Genomic DNA, 6,279 nt, shown 5'->3' on the forward strand with positions numbered 1-6,279 from the left:
AAGGGCACTGAAAGTGTTAAGATCAGCTTAGAATGCATTTTGCTTTTATTTCATTTGACCAAATCTGACTTGTTATGCTTTGACTTATGATCACTTAAAATGTATCTTTGTAGTTAATAAATCTGTTTGTTTATTCTACCTGAAGCAGTGCGTTTGGTTTGAAGCTTGTCAGTGACTCCCCGTGGGATAACAAGCCTGGTACATATCAATTTCTTTGTTAAATTGACAAACTCATATAAGCTTCCAGCATCCAGCGGGCATAACTAGACACTGCAAGACGGAGGTTCCTAGGGTTGTGTCTGGGGATGGAGATATTGGCTAGTGTTATTCAGTTGCACAATCCAAGGAGCAGCTTACATGCCAGAGGCTATGCGTGAACAGCCCAGGAGTGGGGGTTCTCACAGCAGAACAGGGTAAGGCTGACTCCCAGAGTCAAGGATTGGAGTGACCTAGCAGATCACCGGTCCAGATAGCACCAGAGGGGAACGCCACAGTTCTTTTAACATCGTTTTTTTGTGTGTAATTATACATACAGGCAGAATCATTGTAACTGAGGTAAGCAGCTTGGTATATTTCATAAAAGGACTGGACACTAATTTGACTAAAATAGTGCCTTCAGGGACACTAGCTAAGATAAAAATCACAAAGCTAATCATCCTGCAGTCCTCAGGTTGAGGGCTGATCTCCAGATGAGGTCTGGAAGAAATTCTTCTTCCTTGGTACAGTACAGCATAGTGTGGTGAATTATGTGGGGTGGAGGGGTTACATTTTCCTTTGAAGCATCCTGTATTGGCTACTGTAGGAGACAAGATACCAAACAGATTAGCTTGGCCACTGCTCTATTACACAGTGACAATTTTATTTACTGATGCTCACCAAACTAGGACCAGTTAATTCTTAATAATGTCATTGCAGAAAACTTTTTAGCTGTTCTGTTATTAATAAATAATAATAAATAAATTTAAATAAATTAATGGAGATATCCCATCTCCTAGAGCTGGAAGGAACCTTGAAAGGTCATCGAGTCCAGCCCCCTGCCTTCACTAGCAGGACCAATTTTGTTTTTGCCCCAGATCCCTAAGTGGCCCCCTTGAGGATTGAACTCACAACCCTGGGTTTAGCAGGCCAATGCTCAAACCACTGAGCTATCCCTCCCCCCCAAAACATCTGCCGAAACCCGGGATCGAACCAGGGACCTTTAGATCTTCAGTCTAACGCTCTCCCAACTGAGCTATTTCGGCTGGTTGTGGTCTATTGTTTGTTTAAAATGCTGTTCCCTCAAATGACAGAAGCTTTATAGTCCTCCTTTATGTATCCAGCCTCATTACATCTGTAATGATCCCAATAATTAACTTAAAGTTAAATTCCCTGGAAACAGGTGGCTGTGCTGGAACTTGCTCCTGGCAGTCTTCCACCTGAATACTGCAAAACTCAGCGTTATTAAATGCTGGACTGCTGGACATTAATCTGCTTATTCACTCTCGCCCCCAAATCCCCAGAGATTGCTATGTTTATAAAATCACCTAAACGTATTTAAAGAAGTTGTAGTCAGGGTTAGAAGAATTTATTATCATAAAATGGAGTTGAGAGTTGAGGAGGGGAGATGAAAGAGATAAATTGAACTGGACTCTTGCTAGCCAACTTACCAGTCAATTAATTGGGAATTCATTGCAGGCTATGAACTCACCATCGGTTCGTGCTCTGTGCCTCAATCATGACTCCTTAACTAGTCTATGTAAAGCTGTATGACTGCAAGATGAGCTCACTGCAGGCAAAGCTAAGTAAGCTTCACGTGCTAGTAAACTGCATTTTAATTCCCACTGCTTGGGTTGTAATTAGTGTGTTGTGGAAAACCAGAAAACAGAGAAATTGTCAGATTATCTCAGTGGTAAGGGAAGGTCCAATTTAGGCTCCAAACTATGTGTCTCATGAAACTGGCAAGGAGACCCCATGTATTACGCATGCCTTCTGTGTCTTTTTTAATGTCAAGGCCTGGTTTTTTATTTTATTTTATTTTATTTTCCTTTCAATAAATCCACATTTCAAGCAACAAATACAGCGAGGCAATGATTTGCCTATACGTTTCAGAGTGTAGTTTATATTATGTTCTTAATTCAAGTCACAATGTATTGTGACTTATCAAAACAGAGCTATTTATACAGCAACAGTGATGCCTGAACTTTCAAATATGGGTAGAAAGGATGCAACAAAAACTATTGGTGCACATACTGAGTAACCGTGCATATAAATGGGTAGTTAGTTGCACAAGTTCAATGAGCATGAGTGCATTTTTGCAGACACCTTTGTACCCAGGCTTCTAGGCCAAATTTTTAATAGTTTGCATCCTCAAAAACACGTGTGTAGTGCCAGTAATCCTACAAACACATGTTGAACATGGCCCCCAGTTTCTAATGTTCTGCAGCTTCTAAGGCCCCACAGCTCTAGATGAGCAATGTACTATGAAAACATTTGTAGTTCATTATCATTGCTTCCTTTGTCAGAAGACCAGATTTACACTTGGCTAATATGGTTTTATAATAGCTCCATGATCTCTTCACTGTTTTCAGCTAACTTCAAGACAGCATTAGGGTTACCATATTTCAGCTCGGAAAAAAGAGGACGGGAGGAGCCCCGCCCCTGTCCTGCCCTAGCCCCGCCCCTGTCCTGTCCTAGCCCCGCCCCTTCCACTCCCCGCCCCCCTCAGAACCCCAACCCTCCCCCTGCTCCTTGTTCCCTGACTGCCCCCTCCTGGGACCCCTGCCCCTAACTGCCCCCCCAGGACTCCACCCCCTATCTAAGCCTCCCTGCCTCTTGTCCCCTGACTGCCCCAACCTTTATCCACACCCCCACCCCCAGACAGACCCCTGGGACTCCCATGCCCCATCCAACCACTCCCCACCCCCTGACAGCCCCCCCCCAGAACTCCCAACCCATCTAAACCCCTCTGCTCCCTGTCCCCTGACTGCTCCGATCCCTCTCCCCACTCCTGCCCCCTGACAGCTCCCCCCCAGAACTCCCAACCCTCCCCTTGTTCCCTGACTGCCCCCTCCTGGGACCCCTGCTCCTAACTGCCCTCCAGAACCCCACCCCCTACCTAAGCCTCCCTGTTCCTTATCCCCTAACTGCCCCTTCCTAAGACCCTCCCAACTGCCCCCCAGGACCCTACCCCCTACCTGTACCCTGACTGCCCAAAACTTTCTCCACTCCCCCCAAGAAGCCCCCCCTGAACTCCCGACCCCCCCCCCGTTTCTTGACTGCCCCCTCTAGAACCTCCCTGCCCCTTCTCCTGCCACCTTACCCTGCTGCTCACAACAGGGTGTTGGGCTCTGTGGGAGCCGGACACGTGGCTGCGCTCCCCAGCGCAACACACAACCCGGTCCCTGGCCCTACACAGTGCTGCTGGAGCGGGGCGCGGGGCTGCCGGCTCAGAATGCAGGGAGGGAGAGGGGAGGAGGAGCTCCTCTACAGCTGCTCCGGAGTCCAGCCCGGGACTTTCCTGCAGCCCTCCCAGCCGCTCGCTCTGCTCTGCTCTGCCGGGGGAGGGGGGAAATCCCGGACATTTTGAGTGGTTTACAAATTCCCCCCGGACGTTATTTTTAGCACAAAAAGGAGGACATGTCCGGGTAAATCCGGACGAATGGTAACCCTAGACAGCATGCCTTCCTGAAACATGTCAGAGAAGATCTAATAAAAATGAAATCCTCCTCATCCACCACAAGAATTCATTTTTATGCACCTGTACAGGAGTTGGGCAGGGCTCGACCCGCTCCGGGGCGGCGGGGAGCCACACCGACTCACTACCTGCTGGGGCTTGAGTGCTTTGTCTGGCTGTCGGGTCTCGCCCGGCAGCCCTTGCAGTCCTGAAAGATACAGGAAGCCCGACCCCGGCTCAGGGCGGGCACCAGCGTTAGGTCAGGGCTCAGACCCTTAGTCAGGGTTGAGCAACAGTAAACAAAGTATTTAGGCCCAGGCCCTAGGTCAGGGCGGGGCAACAAATGTTGAGGCACAGCTCAGGCCCTCAGGCAGGGCTGAGCCACAGTAATAGGCCTGAGCCTCAACAGGCCTGGGAGAGGGGGAGACTGCCACCCACAGGTTGGGCGGTAGGGGGGGGACACAGGCCCTCCCACTCCACTGCGGCAGAAGACCCGCTGCTTAGTCAGTGGGGATCCTGGCCGCAACACACTGACATCGGCTCTGGCAGTGCTGCAGCCAGACTGGGGTCGGCTGCCCCCGGGCTACTTCCAGACTCCCCCTCTAGGCCGACCTGGATGCTGGCGTCAGCCTCGGGGGGATCCTGGACCATGGGTTCGTCCGGCCAGGGATCGTTTGGCAAGTCCGGGAGCTCGTCCGGATAGGAGGCGCAGGGCAGGCCCGGCGGCTCCTCGGGGTAGCGGGCGCAGGGCAGGCCCGGCGGCTCCTGGCGGTCACTCCGGTCCGCGGAGGTTTCCCAGCCCCAAGCTAGGCTGGCGACGTCTGGTCTCTCCGGCTGCTGGGGCCAGAATGAGTTCTGAGGGCCCGGTTTTATATTTCCAGGTCGCCGCCTGACCCTCTGAGGGGCGGGCTCAGAACTCCCTAGCTCTGCCCACTCTGGCCTCCGGATGGGCTCTTCCCCTTCAAGGGTGGCGGGGAGCCACACTGACTCACTACACACACACCCCCTCAAGTCTGGCTCCCGGTCTTCGGGGCCAGACCCGTCCGTCCCCCCTAGGCGGGACAGGAAGTCTGCATTGGCATGTTCCTTACCGGCCCTATGCTGGATGGTAAAAGCGTAGGGCTGTAAGGCCAGATACCACAGCAACAACCGGTCATTGTTGTTCTTCATCCTCATCAGCCATCGGAGGGGGGCATGGTCCGTGACTAGCGTGAATGGTGCGCCCAGGACGTAATATCGTAGGGCGTCACAGGCCCATTTGATGGCGAGTGCCTCTTTCTCGACCACGGCGTAGTTCCTTTCACGGGGGAACAATTTTCGGCTCAGGTACAGAACTGGGTGGTCTGCTCCGTCAATCTCTTGGGATAGGACGGCCCCCAGCCCTACCTCTGAGGCATCTGTCTGCAGGATGAACCCTCGGTGGAAGTCCGGGCTGTATAGGACCGGCTCCTGACACAGACACGTTTGAAGTGTCCGGAAGGTGTTTTTGCAGTCCGGGGACCACCGCACCTGCCGGGGGCTGTTCTTTGTCAACAGCCCGGTTAAGGAAGCTGCTATGGATGCAAACTGGGGGATGAATCGTCGATAGTACCCGACGAGTCCCAGGAACTGTCGGACTTGACGTTTCGTGGTGGGGGTCGGGCAAGTTGCCAGGGCTTGTACTTTCCCGATGAGGGGCTTCACTCGTCCTCCCCCAATAGTGTACCCCAAGTATGTGGTCTCCTGCCATCCGATCTGACACTTATTTGGGTTGGCTGTCAGCCCCGCCTGTCGCAGGGTTCTCAGGACCGCCGCCACCCGTTCCAGGTGGTCTTCCCGGTGCCGGCTATAGATCACGACGTCATCCAGGTAAGCTGCCGCATAGTCTTGGTGGGGCCGGAGGAGGCGGTCCATTAGCCGCTGGAATGTCACCAGGGCCCCATGGAGGCCAAAGGGCATCCAGGTGAACTGGTACAGTCCGGTAGGCATAGCGAACGCGTTTTTTTCCTTAGATGGGTCATCGAGCGGGATCTGCCAATACCCCTTACTGAGGTCCAGGGTGGTGATGAACTGGGCCTCGCCTAGCCGGCCCAGCAACTCATCCACCCGGGGCACTGGATAGGCGTCAAAGCGTGAGATGGCATTCACCCATCGGAAGTCTATACAAAAGCGTCGAGTGCCGTCAGGCTTGGGTACCAGAACCACCGGGCTACGCCACTCACTCTGAGATGGCTCGATGACCCCCAAGGCCAGCATGGCCTGTACTTCTTCCTCCACTTCCTGGTGCATCCGGTACGGCAGTGGCCTGGTCGTTCTCGGATTACCTTCCCTGGTTCAGTCTGGACCGAGTGATAGACCAGGGTCGTGTATCCGGGTAGGGCCGTGAAGGTTCCGGGGAACGCCTGTAGGAGACACTTGGCCTGCTTGCGCTGCTCCTCTGTAAGAGTGTCGCCAAGCAGGGGAGCAGCGGGTTTCTCGGTCCGGCATGTGTGGGGGCCGAGCTCCGGTTCTGGCGGGTAAGGATTAATCAGCAGGCCCTCCCGCTCCCACCATGGCTTTAACAAGTTTACATGGTAGCGCTGCGTCTGCTTGCGCCGGTTGGGCTGGCGGATCTCGTAGGTGACGGGCCCCACCTTCCGAGCTACCTC

At 53.1% G+C, this 6,279-nt stretch overlaps 1 non-coding gene across 1 annotated transcript; it reads right to left on the minus strand.

The window, feature by feature from the left end:
* Nucleotides 1–1,168: 1,168 nt before the first annotated feature.
* On the minus strand, nucleotides 1,169–1,241 carry TRNAF-GAA. The gene has a single exon. It is a non-coding gene; the product is annotated as a tRNA-Phe (tRNA).
* Nucleotides 1,242–6,279: the final 5,038 nt, after the last annotated feature.

Source organism: Terrapene carolina, unplaced genomic scaffold, assembly GCF_002925995.2.
Source record: "Terrapene carolina triunguis isolate 2854851 unplaced genomic scaffold, T_m_triunguis-2.0 Scaffold395, whole genome shotgun sequence".
Classification (NCBI taxonomy): domain Eukaryota; kingdom Metazoa; phylum Chordata; order Testudines; family Emydidae; genus Terrapene; species Terrapene triunguis.